The sequence below is a fragment of the Falco peregrinus genome, chromosome 5, assembly GCF_023634155.1.
Source record: "Falco peregrinus isolate bFalPer1 chromosome 5, bFalPer1.pri, whole genome shotgun sequence".
In the NCBI taxonomy this organism is placed as follows: Eukaryota; Metazoa; Chordata; class Aves; order Falconiformes; family Falconidae; genus Falco; species Falco peregrinus.
In genome coordinates this window covers 78987001-79010049 of record NC_073725.1, presented here as the reverse complement: position 1 = coordinate 79010049, position 23049 = coordinate 78987001, and the positions used below count along the sequence as shown (strand labels likewise).

General features: G+C 37.9%; 1 long non-coding RNA gene across 2 annotated transcripts in view; it reads right to left on the bottom strand.

Moving 5' to 3' along the window:
- The window catches only part of LOC114013098 (uncharacterized), a 192407-nt gene that overhangs the window by 11605 nt on the left and 157753 nt on the right, over positions 1 to 23049 (bottom strand). The gene's annotated exons all lie outside the window — the stretch shown is intronic.

Genomic DNA, 23049 nt, shown 5'->3' with positions numbered 1-23049 from the left:
TTCAGGGTTCCTATACGGAAAAGCATGAGAACTAGAAACAGAGACAGAAATGTTGGTCACAGGGGGACAAATATATCCCTGTTCTAATTCTGCTGGAACCTATAACCTTGAATTAGATCCACAGAATACAAACTTGAACAGATATTTCAGTAATAATCCAGTAGAAGATTTTATGAAAGAGTAGTTATTCAATAAACATCAAGTGCAAGTCATAACAACAAGGTTCAAACTGCCTCAAAGGATCTTCTCTGAAATAAATAAAACTAAGTTAAGTCCCTGTTCAGCAGTATACTGCCATATCTAGCTTTGGGAAATGAAAATCTAACCTCTCCCATTAGCCTATTAAGCAGCTTCTCACACTTGCAAATTCTCAGGAGCCTTTGTTACATGGAATCATCTGTACCTTTAGAAGCTAACATGCAAAACTCTTACACAGACATAGCTCGGATCGGTTAATCTGGTGTTTTGTAATGCCTTCAGCTTCAAGCACTAATTGTTCAATGTTCTGTTCTCCAGAATATATTCATAAACAATTGTCATGAGCCTGAAAGTCCTTGCTAATTACCTCAATGATATCCATTCCTGCTCTCCTATCATCTAGTTCTGTGAGTCACCTCTATTACTCCTACATGGCCAGTCTTTGCTGAAGGCTGCCATCCTCTTGATCTAATCCAACCCCTCCCCTCTCTTTCCCCAAGAGACTGAGTCCAAATCACCATAATCTTCATTCCAGAAAATAATAAGTCTGACGGAGGGAAAAAGAGCAGTTCCCTGCAACAGAATTGTAGGCTGCCAAAGTCCTCCTGACAGGACGGATATATCCTGTTCCACAAGACACAGCCCACATCAGGCAAGGTGACCCAATTACTCCAGGGTGTATTTTACCCAGTTGCTGGGGCTTTTGTAGGTGCAATCACAGCATCAGCCGTTTATATAATCAAAACACAACCCTTCAACCCAAATAATGTGTTATCTTATGGAACACTAACAGGAGAGTATCATCTGTCCTAAGGGTGAAACAAAGCAAGCGTAATATTAATTCTACATGTGCTGGCTGATTGTACACCTGAGCTGCACCATGATTCTTGATCCAGGTGAATCTATAGCACTGAGAAAAGGCATTAATGATCACCTGATAAAGCCATAGCTTAACTTCTAAGAAGATGCATTGATAATTTTGTGATGCCCTTGCAATAGGCAAGTATGACTCTGTGTAACTATAGCAAGCTCTTATGGCACATTGCCTTCTAGAAGAGTACTGCTGATGTCTAGGCTGTTGTATTTAAAACCAAGATTGACTGCAGGCTATTTATAAGCACTTCTGCTTGTGCACACTAAAACTGAAAGTGTTTTAAACTAAGAAAATGCACTGACTTCATGTCATTTGTTTCTCCTTCAACAGAAAATTGACCACCTCCCCTAAAATTCTCAACAGCTAAGCAGAGGGGAAAGAAAAGCAAAAACAGTGACATGAAAATTTAGCTAAAAGAAAATCATATTTTTTTCCATATGATTTTTCTATACTGGAGAGGTTTTAAGAGCAAATTTGCTGATTAACAGATTCCTTATATTACACCTGGATTTCTTGTGTGGTCCTCATAAATATGCAAGTGGAGAAAGTGAAACTCAAGAATACATAAAACCTTTTAATATATTAGATAGTTGAAAATGGTGTGGCAATACTTCCTTTTCATCCTGACTGGAAGCCTTATTTATTGCTGATGCACTGAAGTGACAGTTGTCTTAAAAATCCCTACTTCATGGAAAGAAATAAAAGTACAAAACTCATTTTTCACACAGTGAACAATAGTCATGTGCAAATGACTTGATTGTTGGCAAATGCGTAAGATTTTCAGACCAGAACATTAGAGAGATCTTTGAGAAAAGAATATATATAGGAAGAGTGATATTTTAAAAGTTTTTCTGACAGCTGGAGCTTTCTTGAGTCAAGATTCAACTTTCTTGAGTTGGTGTTGTGATATTTAATCTCTCTGGTTGTTCTGTAGCTTTTCTACTTTCTTGGCCCTTACTTTGCTGGAAACCTAGATGGCTTGAGGCAAGCTACAAATTATACTGTATCTAGCAGTTTAATAATATAATCTGCTTCTGTTATTGTGCCTGTGAAAAAAATCTTGGACGTTTCTTAGAGGTTGTCATAAAACTCTAGTACACAGATAATACAAATACTCTAATATCAATAAAATTATCTTAAATTCCTGTTAAAGTATCAGCACATGAACAAATTCATCTCCAGTTTGTTTTCTAGTGTAAAAGGCTAAGGGGCATGATTTAGAGGTAGGGAGAAGGAGAGAGGCTAATAGAAACAACAGAATGTTTGGAAATTGGAGTTGGAACAGTAATTACAGATCAGCTTTTCACTAAACTACTTTCACCTTTTCCTGCACTTTTTGATTGTCATACTTTATTTTTTATAGTGACAAAATAGGTTTGTGAATTAGACCATCAGTCTGACAGTGGTTGTTAAAGGATAGTACTGCAATCCAAGATTGGTTACTATATTGTTAATATCACTAATATAACTTTTAAGTCCTTACTGGTTTTGGAACATTATTTTTATCATTTGCAGTTCTCTAAAATGAAAACAGGAGGTGTTCTACTGACAGCCTGTCAATAGAGGCTGAGAAATTAAAATAATGTGAAGTTCCCATCTTAAATATGCTCCTAAACTATTGGATGAGGTCTTAATCCCAGTGTTACCAGGCAACATGTTTACAAAATCAAATGTAATTTTTATTCTCTGTGAATGGTTTGAATGTTCTGATCTCCAGTTTTTTGTCTCTTCCATTATTTGATCCCTGTAATTACAGTCTGTATTCGTGCTCAATACAGTTTAACAAAGTTTATTTCTGTCAGAGTTCCCTTTAGGACAAAGTTAAATCTATGATGAAAATTAAAGTTTTTGAATAAACATCCACCTGGAAAGACCGTGGGTGATGAATTAATCCAAAGGATTTGCTAGTAAGGCATTTTATGATGTTGGAATGAGATTTCTCTTAAAGTTTTTATCTTCACTGATCCCCTTCAGTACCAAGACCAATAGCTTAAAAAGAATCCCAACCACATTGGGAGTTTTTTAAAGGTAGAGCCCCTAGTTCCAAGAAGGGTAAAGCTCACCCATACTAGTTGATGTATACATACTGTATAAGGAAGAGCCTCTGCCCTTTTATACAAGGTTTGCTTTTTTTTTTTTTTTTTAAATACCTATTACAGCTGTGGGACAAGGGCAAAAGGAGGGTACGCAAGTTTTCCCCAACCATATAGGGGCTGGTGAAAAACCTAGACACTGAATGTAGAAGATGCCTTTGATTTCACAGCTAGGTGAACACTTCAGTCTGAATTTTATTTTTTTACTGAAAAGACCACGTATAGGTCAGCCAGTGACTTGGCTGACCCAAACTTCTTTCTATTTGTTTCAAAATATTTCATAATTGCAATTAAGAGTTATTCTTTTGCCCATATTCTCCACCCTACAAATAAACTGAAGAATAATTGTGTATCAGGTTTTTCTCAGCTCCAGTCATTAGTCACAAGATTGGTCTTGATGTCTTGGTGTCAATAAACACTCACATTTCTGATTTTACTTATGCCAGGTATACTAGCAGGCCTGAATTGGCTTATTTTTAAGACAAATTTTCCCACTAAATGTGACTTTAAAGCAAAGTCAATCAACCTTATATGTATGTAATGGTTCACAGCTTTTGTAGGTCTGTTTGAAAATGTATCAGACTGAAATACTCCATGTAGTATTCACTCTTTGCTCACATTGTTCCTTTGAAACATGTCACGCAAATGAGAATATTTAATATTGATGCTGGCCCATTAAGAAATCTGTTTTATGTTTACACTGGCTGTGGTATATTGAGGCCATAGAAAAAAATTACAAAAGACACCCATTTTCCTGTATTTGAGTCTGCAGACAACAGCATCTATTTTCTAAGGATCAGACAACACACCATCAGATACCTGAGCTTTGCTTTTCCCAAACCTCTAGTCAATGTATGAAAAAGCAATGCTTGGTTAACAATTAAGGCTTAAGTGACTATTCAAAGGAAGATTGAATGACTTGCAAATGCAATATAAGTGGTAACCAGGTTGGGAGGTTATCCAAAGTAACTGATTTGTGCATCTGCCTCTGTCCATAGAAACTTCGTATCAGTCTTATGCCTGAATTTCCTTTATACTGCTGAATCCACCTCAGTGTAATTACCCTGAATTTTACCAGATGTGGTAGAGGTATAGTAGATACAAGTTGTCACATCACTTTGTTTCCTTCTATTTTAGTCATGGATAGATATTTTAAACATTTATGACAAAATACAGGACATCTATTTACCACAGAAGGGCATGAACCTCTGCCGCTTTGAGAACTGAATTCTGAAATTCAAAGAAAATGAAGTGAAATTTCAGTCAGTTGTACTAAATCCAAACTTTTTTTTTAATTTTCACAAAAACAACTGACAATATTTCCTCTTTTTTTCTGTTGTTACCATTAAATGTCACCACACAACCTATCTGCTTAAAAAACAAAGAACAAACAAAAAGCCTCTCAGTTCTTTTAAAAAAATCCAACAAGCTATTTTGAAAACAGAAATCACAGAAAAAAATTACCGAAGTCTCATCTGTTTTATGCTTAACTGAAAATTAAAAATGTTGTTGCAATTATGACTTTATATTTTAACTCTGAAACAAAAATTACTAGGCTTTTAAAAAATAAAATGGCAGAGTTGTTAGAGTCTGTGAATTGCCTGCTGTGCCCAGGCAGTAATGTTTTCTAATGTGTATGTCTATATCAGTATAATGACAGCACCATGCTTCAGATCAACTGGATACTAATTACAGATTTACCTGATAGACTGGAATGGCTCCCAAGGAGCTGTTGCACTCTATTTAGCAAGTAAGTGATTCTCCTAAAAGCTGCATAAGGACTTGTAATGCTAAATAATCTCATCTGGATACCATTTTGTAATATATTTTTTTAAAAAAGGTTTTGATGAGCTTCAGCTAATACCCTGCAAGGATGTGGTAAGCCACTGCAGATGCTTGGAGTTTCCAGACATTGGGGTTTTGCCTTGAACCCACAAAGTCCATTTGCATGGAAGAGACAGTAGAACCCTTGAAGCAGCTCCTCAAATGTCAGATCTAACATGGCCTTTAACACTTTGTGAAGTCTCCTTTAACTAACTTTGTGAAAAGCAAGTATTCTCCATTTCATGCACAGTGAGAACTAGGATACATCCATTGAAATTATGAAGCAGAATATTCAACAAAAAAAAGTGAATTAATTCTTCAAGCAATACACAATTAAACTGTGGATCTCATGACTGCAAGAAATTGTGGAAGCAAGAGGAGTAAGTAGGTTTAAAAAAGATGAGCAAAAAATATGACCACAGGGAATACAGCTAGCAGGCCTTTAACGCACACTGGATACAACCTTACAGTTTAGAGCGATCTAAAGCTCTCATTTTTTGAAAGTAAGAGGATGGATTGATAGAATAATTTCTTTAAAGATCCTGAACACTTTCTACTGATTTTTCACATCATTGAAGCAGTTCAGACTGGTATAGAGCCCATAGTGTGTATGCTAACTCCCACTGTACAGCACAAACAATCCCACTGCATCACTGTGGGAAGGTGTTACTCAACATGAGCAGAGTATCAGGTTGTGAGCTGTAATCATTGTTTACAAAAACTTGGAAAGCCTTAGAGAAAGACTAAAAAAGACAATTTTTAATGAACACTCTCTGAAGAGGTGATAAATTTGTTCATGACCTGTTACTAAAAATGTAATCAGTGAAGTGTAAAAAAGGTTTTATACTGGATATAATTGCCTGCCTATAATGTAATAGTAATAATGAAAACACCTACAGTAAAGGCTTGTTAACGCAGTGTGGGATATATGATCCTTTTTTCAGTTTAAAGCAGAGAAGTTATTCTGAACCAGCATCAAGAAGAATTAGGCACTTGCTTACGCTCGTTACATCTTTTTGTTTCAAAAGCACAGTAGCATAATCAATTGTTCCCATCTCATTTGGAAAATCAACACTTACAGATTCTATTATGAATCATTATTCTCCTTGTCTATCACTTAAAACAAATAGTTTTTGCCGTTCTTTGATTGTTCTTGTCTTTCAGGTTTTCACTTCTGGATAATAAAATGCACATCACTAACTATGCTAAGTAATTTGGTGATTTCTGAGATACGTACCCTGGGCAAAGAAATGAAAATTACACTGAAACAAATTAAAATGCAATACAAAATACACTACAGTTTATAAACGCTGTATTCAGATTACATTGTGGAATAATTCTTGTCATTTACCTAGGCTGTTTAATATCTTGCTCTATAGGAAAACCTGACATTTCTTTTTAAATAATTTACATTGCATCCAACATGGTAGCAAAATCTATTGTACTCTGCTGGATACTGGCAGGAAAAAAAGAATAGCTGAAGAATTCTAAAACTGTGCCAGAGTTTTCAAAAATTCTCTTACTTTTTATACTGTGGGGTTTTTTCCTGACACATTACTCAGGAAGAAGAAATTCCATGAACAGTTAATGGTCTATAACTTATCATTACGGATCAGATTCTGACTTCAGAATGCTGAGCAGTACCTTACCCCTTCATGTTGAGATTTATTCAACAGAACTAATCTGAAAATGAGGTAGCATTCAGCATCAGTAATTATAAGCCTGCTTGCTTCTTTTCCGCAGATCCTTCTGAGGTTTGTTGCAGTGATTTTGGGCTTTTGTTTTATAATAAACACACGACAGCAAAGTGAATCCAGACAGGAAATCATAGATGAGACATTCTTGGAAAAACAAGTAAAAGCTAGAAATAGCCATTGCTGCTAGGAAGAATTCCCTGACCCCAGGGAATAGCAAATAAGTCTAAAAGATCAAGTGGGAGTTAAGTGTTATGACATTATAATCAATTACCCTGTGGCAAGAATGACAGTTCTGCATAGGAACTTGCTTAGAAGTATCTACTTTTTATTTACTTTTGTTTGGTTATTTATTTTTTATAGGGCATAGGTCTGTATTTTGCTAAGCTTTAATGCTTCAGATCTTCCTAATTTCCTTACAAATGATTACATGAAAAATAGTTCAAGAAACGATTAATAGGAAGCTCTGGTTTCTTATTATTGTTGACTTTATCTAATTACTACATGTTACTCAGATATACACACATGCATATAAAAGCCTTACACCTTCCCTTACAAAAAATAAAATGGCAGTAACTCCTGCAATCAGATTGAATGTAATAGGATTATCTGTTCAATCTATTCACTGAGTGTCTCCACACATGCTTCTTCAAATCAATAGTTATCCTTAATAAAGAACTGTAAAACGTGTAGCTATTTAGAACAAGAAAAAACCTTAAAACATTATGTGCTTTTGAAGTTTATTTTCAGTAAATCAAGCCTTCCCTTTTCTGAGAAAAGAAAGGAAGAACACATATTTTAATGCTACAAAAGCTTAAAAAAATGGGATTTTCTAAGGAATCCAAGGAGATCAGGCACCTACTCTGTTAAGCTCCTTTGAAAATTGTAGCATTTATCTTCAGAAGTGCTTACAGCCAGCTGGAGAGAGCCGGGCTGAAAGGATCCCATCAGGATTTCACAACCCTGAAGTCATGTAAATTGTAGCACCCTCTTGATTTGCTGGAGCTTTTAAGTAATGCAGACAACATTTCTGCTGCAGAAATCACAAGTGTACCCCAGCATGCCCTACAAGGCTGAGGGTGCGGAAAGCACATTGTGAGCTTAGAAAAAGAGGAGGGGAACATAAGGGAGCAAGATTCACCAGGGGAGGCAGGTTTTCTGTGAGATGCTTGGGAAATGGCCATCCTTGAGCTGAAGAGGCAAGGCAGTACCGCGGAGCAGGGGACCCGTGGCTGGTCTCCTCTGCCAGGAGTCCCTGCGCAGGGGAATGAAGTAACGCTGCAAGTCAAAAAAGGGTTGCGTGCTGGCTTCTGTCAAGCTGAGAAGATTCACTACGATGCTTAACCATATACTTTGGTGACCTGAAGCCAGATACCACCAAGGACAAACATGCCTTAACCCATTCCAGCCTGGGCATCCCTGCTGGGAAGGGCACTCAGAGCCTCTGGGAACAGGAGTGGCAGCTGCTGAAAGCTGACGGGACTGGGGGGAACTGCAATGGGGCTGAAGAAGCTGGAGAAATGACAGCCCTTAATCTGCACCTTTCAGTGTTAATGTTGTGTTAATACAAAATAGAGCTGAGGTTGGGACTTCCACGGTTGTTTTGTACTGCTGGGGAGAAACTGTCTCGAGGATCAGTTGATTCACATCCATTGAAAGATGGGAAACAGAAATGAAGAAGGCAGCCCAGACAGCTGCGAGGGAAAACAAGCCAGATGAAAACCATAAACCATGGTTTGCGAGGGACTCTTCTGTCTAAGTCTTATTCCCAGGGATGAACTGATTGTAGTTCTTCCTCAAAAGCATGCCTACCACACCAGAATTCAGAAGCAAATGTTCTATATTTTTTCCTTAGAAATTTGAACCAAATATATTAAACAGAACTTCTTGCTTAGACACAATATCATCATTAGTGAACAGACACAGAGTCAGGCTTCCAAAAACTGTAAGAAGCACAGTAAATGCTACTAATATAGTTTTGTTAAGCAAATGGAGACATATGAATCCTCTGACTAATTCAAATTGGTTCTTGTGATGACAATGCTATATGTTTGTTAAGATTTATGAATATTGATTGAATTTGGGTTTCTAGCTCAGAAGCCAACAACTGTTCCTCTCAAAGACTGGGTATCTTTGTTCTGCGTCTGTATGGGTGGAAAGATGAATTTTCCAATACATGATTTGCATTTTAGCATCAAAGAAAACAGCTAAATGGCATATAATACAGCACAGGCAATATACACTTCCAAAACTGCAGAAGTGCATCGAGCACATGTCTCAAATGGTAAGAAAAGTAATTGATTTTATATTAAAGGTTTGACCTTCCTGCAAAACATGCTGCATTCAATCCCCAAAGCAGCAAGTTAAATAAACAAATATATACCATCACATGCTAAAAACAGTTAAGTCAAGCACAGAGAGCTCCTTTCATGCACCATTTTTGATTGTCCTACTTTGCTACTTTGCTCTGTCAGGAACAGCAGTGACAGCTTAGGCATTAAAGCTTTTTGACATTTCAACAAACCAAACAAAGCCTAGTTGCACATTTTGGAATTTATTTTATACCACATCTAAAATATAAACAAAATAGGGACTTTTTGGCATTCTCAAACAACAGCAGCAACTGAGGACTGTTTCCAGAGATGTTTTCCTCATATAAGGATTCTCGCTAGCTGAGTAGAAAAAGCATACTTGATAGCCAGCTCCAGGAGCCAGGCTGGCCAACACAATTATTGCACATTCTGTCAGCATATTTCCTCCCTTCAGCTTTACTTCTCCAATCTTTTTCAATATTGTTAAAATGAGCAATCATTTGTGATTCACACTCCCAAATAAGGCAGAAACCAACAATTCCCAATGGCTATAAATTATTAATGCAATTGTGCCAATCACACAGAGCTTAGTGCTTTTAAAAATGGAATGAGATTATCTGCACAGTTATTTTCAATCAGATTCATCTCTTATTAGGGGGCATTATGCATATGGCTTGCTTTCAGAAAGCTATCTTCTTTAAAAAAGATTATTGCACAGTCATTTCTTGTGAAATACTATGCAAGCTCTACTTAGATACCAAATCGATTTTTTGTTTCAGGGAATAATTATATGTAATGGGTATTTTCTTTTGTAGACAGACCAATTCTTTCCAGTGTAAAAGCCTGTTCTGTTCCCAGGTGTTATTCCCATTCAAACCATCCCTGCTTTGAACTGGACCTGATATACACTGGTCTAGCAAATTTACAGGCAGACCTGGTGGCTGCGATATAGCACTTTTTTTCTGCAATAGCTTTAAGAGGCTGTAATAGAAAAGTTTGTAAGAGTTACTGTATAACGTGTCCGTTAAAAATATAACTGGGGTATATGGCTGTCTCAAAAACTAAAAGCTAGAAAATCTTCCTTTCCAATACACAAAAACTTAAAAATTACAGTCAAGGGTAGCGGAGATTCAAAGGATTTAAGTATAAAGGTCTATTTTGCGGAATCCAGAAAACGTTCAAGGGAGTGATTTTCTTTGTATATTCTCTCTGACAAATGCTGCTCAAATATTTGTCAGATTTTGGAATCTGTCCTGCCAGGGCCTGCACAGGAGGGTGTATGGAAGAGACAACATGAACCAGAGACCGAGGACAATTTTGTATTTACTGTTGCATCTTGTAAGAGGCTTGTAAAATTGTCTTTGTACTCCCAACTCCATATGACATACTCTAATTATCTCAACATCACGCTGTGGTACCTAGGACCCATCAGTACACTGAATGCAAAGAAACTGCACCCAAATTCAGCGATGCCTCAAGTTACAGGAGTAGAAAAGTTTATTTTCCTATTCCCTTGAGTGTGCCTGGCTAGCAAGGTGGAATCTGACCTGCATTATATTCAGATAGTTTGAGTGCTGAAATACTGAAATCACTAGGCTAAAGACACTGATTCAGAGCATATAAGCGTTTTCCTCATAATGGAACTTATAATATATTCTGAGTCAACAAAAACGTCAGCAGAAGACTCCAGCACATGCTTAACATGTTTTTGCCTTACTTAATCTAGGCCGAAAAGCAGATCTCACTTTATAAGACCCTTGCTTTTTGCTCTAAGCATTACATTATTTTATATCTTGCATTGATGGAAAAAGTGATCTTTAAAGCACTGAGCTGTCAAAATACTGCATCAGGATTTTGCTATATTATTTTACATATTTCAGCTCTGTATTTCAAGTACTGGCAATCATCATATTGAACACATCTTCTACAATATGGAGAACTGTCTGATTCTTGCGGTCATATGCCATGGTGCCATTTAACAACATGTATTCCCATCTGTGAGTTTGCTTTCTGGCATTTGGCTTGTACTTTATTTTTCCCATCTAAAAGTCTGGCAATAGTTTTGCACTATTATTCTGATAAGAGTGTAGGTCAAACTCATTCCACTGTGAATGTGCATTTGTACTTGCAGAGAGTGATTGATTGGTATCAGGCAGAAGTGACTTCTCCTGTTACATTTCTGGCATGTTATTCTGTGGTTAATCAGTTCTACTAAGTGTCAGTCAAACCTACCAGATGTGACTCTAATGGATAGCTGCTACTTGCCTGACGTCTGTTTTGTCACTGATGTGGCTAGAGTGCTCCTAAAAGTTAAAAAAAAAAAAAAGAAAGAAAAAAAAATGAGAGTACGTAGCTTAGCAAGTACAAGGAAGCTGTACTTAGAAAGTAGCTGTGTTTGTACATCCCTGCTTTTAAATATTCAATCATCTGATTTTTTTTCAGTATGAATTAATCACAGGGCTATCTGCCTTTGTGTAATCAGGAAAGATTCACGCAAAACAGTACTTGGGATTTTATGGTATGCCCTGTGGGGGGTAAAACAGTGTTATTATTAATTTACTTATTTAAATGCTTAGCAGTTCTGGAACACGTGCATTATGAATAATCTTCACCAAAAACACCACAGAAATTTGTACTATCACTATGCCTTTTAGGCTGAAGCAAAGTCCCATTGAAACACTGTCAGGAAGACAGAATGGAAGACTGTTCTCTCCCAAAAGGAACTTAAAATTCAGTCACAGTGAAGGAATGAAATTCTTTTCATTTAATTAAAAACTATAAATCCATCCAGTTTTAGATCCAGTATGAATCAAAGACTGCAACTTGAAATATCCCAAGATTCCTTTTCCATTCTGGGTTATATCTGAGAGCGGCCCTGAAATTACCAAACATTTGACAACCAGCAGACTGGAACTTACAGCTTGTATTTATGACAAATGTGGTTCGATTAATCAAATTGCAGACATTTAAGTATAGGGTTATTTATTCAGATGTAATCTTTAGCAATTGCACATCCAGTTCCACTGGATCTACACTTTATTTATGCATATGAACAGATCTGATACCAATTTTTAACAAAAGTTCAATTATTTCATTGTTGTTTAAGACTGTATTATATTGATGTTTTACATACCAAATAAACAAGCTTTTATTGTGTATTTGCCAAGCCTTTCAGTAGCAGTTAAATCTGCTGCCTGCACAGTTCACTTATTCTTTTCATTTGTTAGCTTCAGTAGTATTATTTGTTTGGCTTCAGAAAGCCTGCCTGCCATTTGAAAATAAAAGTGAAATGTGTAATGCTTGCAGCCAAACTCTGCTCATCCTATTCAGGTTTACTAGAATCAACAAGATCACCTAAGTATGTGTAGCGCTTGTCCTGCTTGTTATGGAGTACAGCTGAGCCGTGGAATGAAACAACTTACATGTCCTGAGGTCTCTCAGAGAGCAAACCTTGAAACTAGTTCCACATTTTAAAGTTTTAAAGTCTTAAAAACATACTTTGGAATAAATAAATCTCAAAGTTCAGGGTGAACTTGGTAGGTGAGCTTCTTTCAGGAATTGCTACAAATGGCCATTTTTGTTTTCTGGCTTTTTTCTTTTAAGACCTGATTTTTTTATATTGTAGAATCGATTCATGCTAGTTTCTGAAACAGAAATCGAATCCAAAATTGAATTCCCTTGGAAATTCCAGGGTATGTTCTTGTCCTAATTCAATTCTATAGCTGCTGGTAGCTGACAAAATTTATCTTCAAATCTATTCCCAACTTGAAAATTAGAGGGATGCACATGATGTCTAATGGAGAACATCAGGAAGGCAGTTTCCTAAGTGGCAACTTGGAAGATTTTTTCTTCTGTTTTTAAGCAAACTGGAACTTGAATCAAGCATAAATTATAAACCTTGCAATGAGAATGGAGATGGTCATTGTGCTTCATTTTGATCAAGCAGCAAATGTGACCCTTTCTCTTCTGTAGGTATACATGCAATGCAAAGCAAAAATAGATCTTAATTCACTGACCTAAACACCTATGTGCCTTTGTTGTTTTTAATTTTCAGTGAAAATGATGTAATATCTTAAACACACCCCCAAGTAGTATTTTGGTGGGTTTATATTTTATTAATAGGTCAAGAATAGATGAAGATTGTAGTCATAGTCCTAGAACTATTGTTCTATTGAAGTACGTTTCATAAACTAGAAGTGAAGCTGGGGTTTTGGCACTTTTTTGATTGGTACAAGTGTTTTGCTTTTCACATTGCTGAGATATCATTTAAAAATAATATGCTAAAGAAGAATTCTGAGGAAGAAAGTCTACGCTTACTTTCATCATATCTTCCTTCAGCTAAATTAATGATACTGAGAAATGCAGAGAAGTTATTAATTATTCTAAGGATTCAGAATTCAGCAGATACTATTTTTATAGCTTCTTACACACTTAATATGTGTAAATGTATGCATGTGTCTGTATATATGCACACAACACTCCACATTTTTTTACATGTGACTTCCTTGCACCATAAACAGACAAGTCATAATGAGCTGTAGCTTTAATAATTCCTTGTAAGCAAATTTAGCACAGAAATTTGGCAAGGAGGATACTGCATATAGATAACGTTGATAATGCCAAGAAAAAGGATCTAGATGTGATTTTAGAAAAGAAAGCAGTTTGGCAGTAAGGATATTTATAGTACTGGAAGCATAGAAGAAACATGAAGCTAAACTGAGAAAGTCAAAGGGACCAATTAAGGAGAGGTAAGGGAAATACTGTGGTTATAACCGAGTCTCTCACAAAGGCAATGATCACTTCTATAATGTGCATAGCAATGCTCTCTTACGTGTGCTAGAAAAATGGAGCAGTGAACAGGAGAATTTTACACTGCATAAACCCCTATAAAGGGGCTAAACAAAACATCAAAGAGCTGACTTCATCCTGTTATGAATTTAGGGAAACCATGCTTCCACTCTCCTTATCAGTTTACCCATCCCTGCCTATGCTGCTGAGTTCTACAGAACTTAACCGGTACCTGTAAAGTACTGCAAAGGTAATATTAAATCAGGTAAGCAACTCCAAACTATTACTGTTTTTAATATGGAGACCTGCACCTTGCAAAGAAAGTTTTATTGCACATGTAGGAATGGGTTAGGCCCCTAAAAAACAGCAGTAAAGAAAAAACAGTCAAACCCCATAGTTTTATTTGGGGTCTCTCTTAATTTCAAATCTGCAAGGAAAAAAGTAAGTGAGGAGATGAAGCCTTAAAAAAAGAGTAGCAGGTGTTTTTTACCATACAGAATACTTCTTGAGTGCAATTAAAGTACAGAGCAGGAGGAATAGCAAGCTCTAGAAATAAAATATAAAGGGTTGCAAGTGTTCATCTATCAAATCTATCCTCTTCATATTAGTGTAAGGAAACCTTTTTTATGTTCTTGGATGTGGTCATTACCAGTAAACGAGTTGGCACAAGCGACAGAAGCTTGCTGAGGGGAACTGCACAGGGTCAGTCCCACTCCCCTGGGTACCGCTGGCACTGCCTGAGAGCCAGGGACCCGATCCTTCACTGGAGCATCCCAATTACATGGATCTGCTCTGATCTTCAGCAGGCTCTGATCCTACAGGGAATGGGACCATTACAACAGAATATCTAGTATACATATAAGAGGATATCAACAACATCTATCTACAGGAGAACAAGAAAGATGCTCAGTAATATTGTCTCAGTCAGTGACAAGTATATGCACAGGCTCCCAGACAAATATGCTGTAAGACAGCTACATCCCATGGTGCAGAATCACTGTGCTGGTTTAAGACTCAGTCCTTAATGGCTTTCTGACAAACCTTTGGTTGTAGCTTCAGCAGCAAGCAAACATGCCCTTTCAAATTGCTGCTTTAACATCTTCATTGCATATTACTGGTAGTATGCTGTTCATACAGATGTTTTTCCTATGTATACACTCACATCACAGAAACAACAACCTGGTCTAATAACCACCCTTGAGCACCTTCAAATCATTTGTCTTTTGCATATTTTTCCCTTCCTGGACAGTTGATCGAGAACAGAAACGTAAGCTATTTTTTTCAGACCCACGCTATTAATAACAAGATTTCAAAACCTGTGTAAGGGTAGTGCTGAGGAAATGTCTTACTGAGGTTGACTTACTTCATAAACCTGTGAAGTGATTTGGTCACCACATGTACATCAACATCTCCAGAAAGCTGGTGGAATTTTACGTCAGAGAAGATGCAGGTGCTTTTATAGCTCCATAACTGTTTTGTCCCTTAGGATATGCTAAGTTTATGACAAAGCCACTTTAAAAAAACAAACAAAAAAAACCAGCAAAAAAACCCCATACACTCAACAACATTTTATCCACACCTGAAATTAATCCTATATTGGTCTGAAAAACAAAACTCCGATAAAAGATGAAAAATTAAACACAAGACTGCAAGAATTTTCATATTCACTAACAAACAGCAAAAAGTATTATTCTGGGGTTTTCACCACAGCTAGGACCAACATTTTTTAGATGTGTTGATTGTCAGGTTACAGAAATAAAGTAGAAATGAAAAATAATGCAGAGAAAGTACAGATCAGCCACATTTTTTTGAGTGTCCAGGCACAGAAAAGCATCCAGATGTTCTGTTTACAACTTAATTAGTTATAATTGGTCAGTAATCTGAAATCTTAAAAGTATCACATGTGACAAAAGAGTATTTCCACTTCATGGCTGGTCTCCAACTGCTTACTTAGACTGATTAAAAATAAAACCAAAAAATCTTTCAGCTGCCTAGGTAACATTTTCTGATGTTCATTGCTAATTTTTTAAGTAATATTTCTCAAGAGGCCTTGTATAATTAAAAATGTTTTAATCACTAGGATCCTGTAGTGAAGGAAGGCTGTTAATGATGTGCCAGAGCGTGCTCAGTACTAGATAGAATGGTAAAGGAAGCTGTGGATCCTCCTCAGGGGTGTTCCCTTCTACACACACAGCCTATTTAACCTAGCGATGCAGGCAGCTATGGATAAACTGCAGAAATAATAATCAGAGTCTGCAAGTTCTCCTGTTTCAATAAATAAATGACCTACTCCTAGATCACATCTCCAGTTATCTGCTCGGCTGTAAGTTAGCACCTGTCACTAAGCACCTGGCCATCACTGCCACAGCATCAGGCTGCTTCACAGTCATTCATGGATTTCTTTCTCCTAACTGACATCCCATTTAGCAAGACATTATTCCTTATTTCAAGTCGGAGAATTGCTGTGACAAAAAGTCTGATTAAATTGGAGATTCAGCTCCTGCCTCCCAGGCTCAGCCCACAGTGCTGGTCCCTGGTCCATCCCTACCTGGTTTCCTCTTCTGCTGCAAGGAGAGGACAGCACACACTATGCCACTGCTGAAATGAACTGGAGAGGGTTGCTTTCAAAACATCCCACGGCAAGGTTTTTCCACAGTTCTGCCACTTCCTAAGTCATGTCACCCCTACACTTTGGTACTGGTATGTCACACTGCAATCAAGGTTGCATTTTAAAATCGGAATGTAATATATAACCTACCTGGAAATTAATTGACAGCATATTCAATGGAATTAAGAGGAAAAATACAATGGGTGCTGCTGAATTCCCATCAGAGGCCTTACCCTCTCCAAAGCTGGGAGGGACCCTGGTGTGGTGCAGGAATGAGAACGAAGAGCAGTTTATCTGGGATCCAAGCCTCTTCCCAGTAAGGTTAATTGAAAAACTGCCAGTTGAAGTGGATTTCAGCAAAACTGATTCCTAGCTTGCGGTTTTATCATATGTTTTCTTAGTTTTCATATCTATTAGTTATATTCTAAATTCTTTTAAACCCCTTTGTTAGGCTGAAGGTACTGTGTGCATTTGTGATGTTTACAAGAGGCAACCTAGTCTGTTTTAACGCGTATATTACAAATATATTATTATTGGGTAAAGAGTTTCCATTAGGTTTTATGGGGCAAAAACCTGTGAATTACAATACATTAGATAAACCCAAGAAGTTTATTATCTCTTGCAGAAGACAGGTAGTGGTATAGATAGCTACAGCTCTCCAGCTCTAACTGGATGAGTTTCACCACTATTTAAGCCCTAAGCCTTTGCACTTCAGATAGGTATGTTTTGCCACCCACAGAAGTTTCTAACCAAAGCCTGAGTTCAGTATGTGTGCAATCTTTCTGAGTCCCAAAAGATACTGCAACATTTGGTACAGCCAAACATCTTGCTTAATTCATTATTCACCATTTAAAATTTTGTCAGAATTCCAGGCATGAAGTGAAAGAATAAAAAAAGTAAGATAAAGAAGTTAAGCAATCACACACCATCATCAACAACATAAATAAATCAGAAAGCCCATATGCTGAAATTCATGAATCCAAATTACATGACAGAAAACTTACACATAACAGAAATAACACAAATCCCAGGATAAAAGCATAAAAGGGGCACATTTCCAGTGAGTAATTGCCACAACTAGTAATGCCTGTAACCGCATGATTTTTCTATGAACATGTAGCGCTACCAAGCATGACAGTAAACATCCCCTCCTGATGCTTCCTGTAAACTTTTGCATCCTCCTGGAAACACAGTGGTGATCAGGGATACACAAAAAGCTTTGCTGTCAAAGCTCCCCACCAAACCCTACAATTTATGTAGCAAACTATGTGCTCTTCCCCTCCCAAGACTTCACTGAATCAAGAGAAAATTCAGCCTTTTCCATAAGCCCTTGTACTCCAGGAGCTCCAGAACAGGACTGGCAGAGAGCTGGGCTTTGGTATTTCAGCCTGGGGGTGAGGGCTGCATTCTTCCTGAGTCAAAAGCTCTTTGACAGCCCTCTTGCAGTCTCCACAAAGAAAGAAGCAGCTCTGTAGCTTTGGCAACCCAGCTTTAGTCTTTCTTTGCCTTGCATCAGTGATAAAGTGGAAAAGCACCACTCTTTGTTTTTTTCTTTTAAGAGATTTGACTGCCTTAAAGTTACAAACCTGATTTTAGCTGCATAAGGATATTTAGCAGCTATTACAGGAATCTAGGAAGAAGCCTGAGCCTGCAGATGGCACAGCAGAAGTGTTCACTTCAAGGCAACGGGAAGACACGGAAGCTTAAGGGACAGGTCATATACCCTAGGGCTTACAGCAGGAGTTGTCCCTGTAGAAATGGGCTGTGGCCACCAAAGGAAAAGCCATTGCTGTCAGGGGGACTTAGAAAATGAAACCACAAGGCTTTCTCAGAAAGGATGTGTACCACTGATTTGATCAAAATACAAAGAATTCACAACTTTTCTCAAATTCAAAATACAGCTGATTGCAAATCATGGAAGTGCGCTTTGCTAGACCTGTTTATACAAACCTTCAAATTTGCTCTGAAAGGACACAAAACTTGATAGGGAAGTATCCTACTCTGAAAGGACACAAAACTTGATAGGGAAGTATCCTACTCTGAAAGGATACAAAACCCATGATGCTGGGTTTTGATATACTTATTTTAAAATTTGCAAGGAAACCCCTAAATATTAATTGCTTTATGCTGTCACTGAATAAGGTTTTAGCATACCAGTCCTAGGGAAATAAGATTTTAAGAATAGGTTATACAATACAGAGATTTTTTATACTTTGAAAATATCATCTATCACAAAACTTAGATTTTGTTGTTATCTGAAGAGACTGGCTAAAATTATTGCAGTGTTACTAGTGCCACCGAGGTGGAAACTGTAGGTAGGAAAAACAGGACAGAAAATAGGATGTTATCAGAAACCTTCAGGCTAGAAGCCTGCCTTTGAATTCCTAAATGTGTGATAAGGAGTTACATAACATGGTAAAAACTCAATAAACAAAGCCTGTCTGCTCAGGAAGTCAAAATTAGACCATTTGTTTCCCATAAGGAGGAATGTTTAAAGTTATTCCTCTGTCAACGGTACAATTATGAATAAACTTAATGAAAAATATAGGATCTGTGGGAGTAAAGAATATGCTTGGCTATAATTTCACTTTTGTTTAACTACTGAAGTATTGTTAATTAAATGTTCCTCTATCTTAAAACATTGTATATTCTAAGATAGCTCTCTATTCTAATCACCCACAGAGTAGGGGCGGGGGGGGGGGGGGGTGGGTGGGGGTGGAAGTGGGACACTGAAAACAAACGTCTTCCTGGTAGTCTAAGTACCTTCATTTGATGAAAATCTCTAGAAAAGAAAATCAGCTTTAGCCAGCTTAATAGCATCCTAGCTAGCTGTTAATGACCTGTTGTAAGACAACCTGTATTACAGGAAAAGTGCAAAGCTTTTTTAAAAAAATTACCATAGGTCATAAGGTAACCTTAGAGCATTCTCATTTTTTGAAAAAAAAAAAAAAAAAAAAAAAAAAAAATGTGAGTGAAATTAAGGGTCATGGATAGCTCATACAAGCAGCATTCAATCCTTTAAATACTACCCTAACTGCAGCAAGTGGCCACTTCTGTTGTTCAAACACTGTTTGGGTGTTCAAACAGCATTGTGTGTATTGGATGAAAGACTATTTTATTTCTACCTCTTTCTTCTGCTATGCACTTAGTCTGAACAAGTCCAACAGCATACTCAGATCTCTCACTCTGGAAATTAGTTTTGTAGGAATCACAGCCGTCCTGACAATGGGCGGGTCCATTATAAGAGGCATAATCAAGCTGGTCACTCCTAGGTTACTGTTCCTTACAAAGAGGGGAGAGAAGCTGCTGATCGGGGAAGAGGGAGCGAACCACAGCTGAACATGAACCAGCAGTGCACCCTTGGGGCAGTGGATGCTAACTACACAGTTAGCAGGAGCACAGGCAGCAGGTCAAGGGAACCAAGTGTTCCCTTTTATGTAGTACTTCTAAGAACTCAGCTGGAGTACTGCCACCAGTTTTGTGTCCCCCAGTACAAAAAAAAACCAAAAAAACCCATCGACATACTGGAGCCAGTTAGTTAGGAGGCTGGAGATGGTGAAGTCAAAGTCAGGATCTTCTTGGAAACTAGCAAAAGGTCAACAGTGACAAGACACCACAAAGTACAACCAGATATACCAAAAAAAGAATTTTCATAGTAAGGCCAGTCAAACATTGGCACGGATCTTGGAGGTATTTAAAACTTGTCAGAACCAGACCCAAAGCAACCTGATCAAGCTTTGAAGTTAGTCCTACTTTAAGCAGATAACCTTCAAAGGTCCCTGTCAATTTAAATAATTCTATATTTTGAGTTTGGATATAAACATGCTGTTTCAACAGCACACCATATCTCAGAGTAGATTCCCTCAACTACTTACAAAATAGCAGGAACATGGTAGCAAGAACGTACTGTCATCATTCTCCAATTTTCATTTGTGACTTTCCTGCACAATGATAAAATGTATCTCCACTGTACAACGTGGGAGCATTTCTACAGCACTTCCTTCATACTAGGTATGGTGAAGGTACAAAAAGCTACATCCTAAAATCACCATTTTGCAGCGATCCCAAAAGAACAACTGTGTAAAGAGTTACCCAAAAGTTTAATAAGTATGCAAATAACAATTTCAACCAAGCCACGGGGGAACAGTCATGTTCTGGTTTACTCGACTGGTCTTTTGACATCCTTCTAGCTACTTCGAGAGCTAGTGTGTCCTAAGATTATGGCGAGAAGAGGTGGGAAAGGACACAATTACTCTTCCAATAAAGAGGGAGGCAAGGAGCTCCATGGAGCATGCAAACAGCCAGCTGTGAATAACCCAGCTCCCCAAGAAATCAATGGAAACTGGATGGGGGGGTCCCAAACTCCATTCTGCTAGATATGTTTTGACTTTGTATCTGTTTGTCACATTACACACTGCAGAGACCAGGATTCAACACATCAGCAACCTTAAGTCTGAGTCATTACAATGGATAGTTACTTTTCTCAGAGAAAATGTACTGAATACATTTTAACTCTCAAAATATACTCACAGCCTGGAAAGGCAGAGGTGTACCTGTAACCGAATGTGTGAGTGCAACATCTTCATGTGTTCTTGTAGTGAAAATCCTGCTGAGAAAGTGGTATCAGCCAGCGTGCCATTAACGTCCTCGGGACAGGAACAACTACTTGTGTGAATATCACTACTCACTCTAAGAATGTGAACAAGCAATTGAGCAAGGAAAGGAAGAGGAGGTTGATATGTAAGCACATTCTTTGCTAAGCAAAACCAGCAGAGGCTAAGTCCTTCTGAATGTCTAGAAGTCTACGTGAGCTGAGCGGTCCTGATCTGTATGACCTTGTATGACTGCCTAGGAGTCAGCAAGCAGAATATTATGCATAGCTTGAGTATGTTTTGAAAATATAAAACAATTTGTCTGAACCATGGATTTTAGAAATGAAGGATGCTCCTAAAGAACCTGAAATTATATTTATTTTTTTTTCTGAGAGGAGTTGTTTGCTTATTCATGAATAAAATAATTTAAAATGAAATCACATAGGAGGCTTCATAAATACTGTATACAAGTCAGAAGCAGGCAGCCATGGATTTTGTTCTGATCACATTCCAACAGGACTCGGCTTTTGAGCTACTTTGCAGGCAACAACAAAACATTAATCAGATCTAGATGTTTCATAGCTAAAATAATCCAGAGATGGACATTACTTTTAATATTATTTCCTTCCTACCACTTACCAAATTATGTATGAGGGCTACCTCGTCCATCGTGAAAGACACCTACTGCCTTTAACGGCTTTTGAGCAAAACTTGATGCAAGCAAAGCCCCTACAGTGACATCGGGGGCTCTGGCTGGCCATGCCCCCTGCCCAGGGCTCGCTTGCGGGTGCCTGGGGCCACTGCCGAGGCGGGGAGCGTGCCCAGAGGCTGTGCAGGGACCCAGCCGGGGGGCAAGCTTCGGCCGAGGGGCAGGGGCTTGCCCCACACCGCTCCTGCCGCAGGCAGTGCCAGCAGGAGGAAGAAGCTGGTTCCTTCTGAGGCTCCAGCTCTCCATTCAGTGGGGCAGTAGCTGGAGAAATACAGAGAAGCTTGGCAAGTGAAGTTTTTGTCCTTCCATGACTTCTTTTCATCCGGTGTTAACAAGGAATTACAGCAGAGGGTGGGTCAGGCCTGCACAGAGATGGCAGCAGCCCGGGTTAATGATGGGGTTACTCTTCCCCATGTACCAGCAGCCTGTGGTTTGGGAGCAGCCACTGAGCCTCGAAGAATTCCATTAAATTAAATCCAGCTCTGTGTAAGAGATACATGCCACTTCAGTTCTAACTTCTGCATACTCTTTAAACAGGAAAAAAACCCACATTGCTTAAATATTTTACAAAATAAAAATTTAATTGTAAGCCAAAAGCAGGATTTAAGTTTGTTTCCGATACCAAAAGGTATATATAGAAACGCAACAGGGATATATCACATCTATCACAAATGCAGTCAGAGACTTTTATCTACAATTATTTATTTCAGAATTTATTTAAATATTTTACTGCTATCTATACTCTGACAACTGGAAAATAAATAAGATGATGATGCATTACTTTCCTGTCAGTAAATTAGAGAGTATTATTAACACAAGTATTCATAAAGATCTGCTAAAATACAGTTTATGTCTGAAGGTGACTTTTGTGTGTTTCAAGTACGATAATGATGGTATGACTTGGGCTTTTAGAAATGTCTTAATGAAATCAAAAAAGCATTGCTCAAGATTTTTTTGTTCCATTTGGGACTACTTCTAACACTGAATTTTTTACAGCAAGATACGTTGTTTCCTGTAACTGATGTTATTTGAGAAGTTTAAAATGGATCTTCGTGGAGTTCTTAGCAAAGTGAATATTACCATCTTACCTGCCTGTGTTTTCTCACAACAGACAAAATCTTGTGCAGACTTTGATGGGTAACAGTAAGTTAGCTGAAAATTTCTATTTGTCCTCAAATTATTTTTGAATCAAGAATAAGCTGCAGAGCTTTAGCTTGAAAAGTACATTGGAGAGTGAGACTCAAACTCAGAGTGGAGTTTGAATGAGAGGAGAAATCTAGCTGAGAGCTCTGCAGGTGAGCTCAGATCTTTTTCTTCTGCCTGTGGGCCCTTAACTTACTTTTGTACAAGGGGTTCC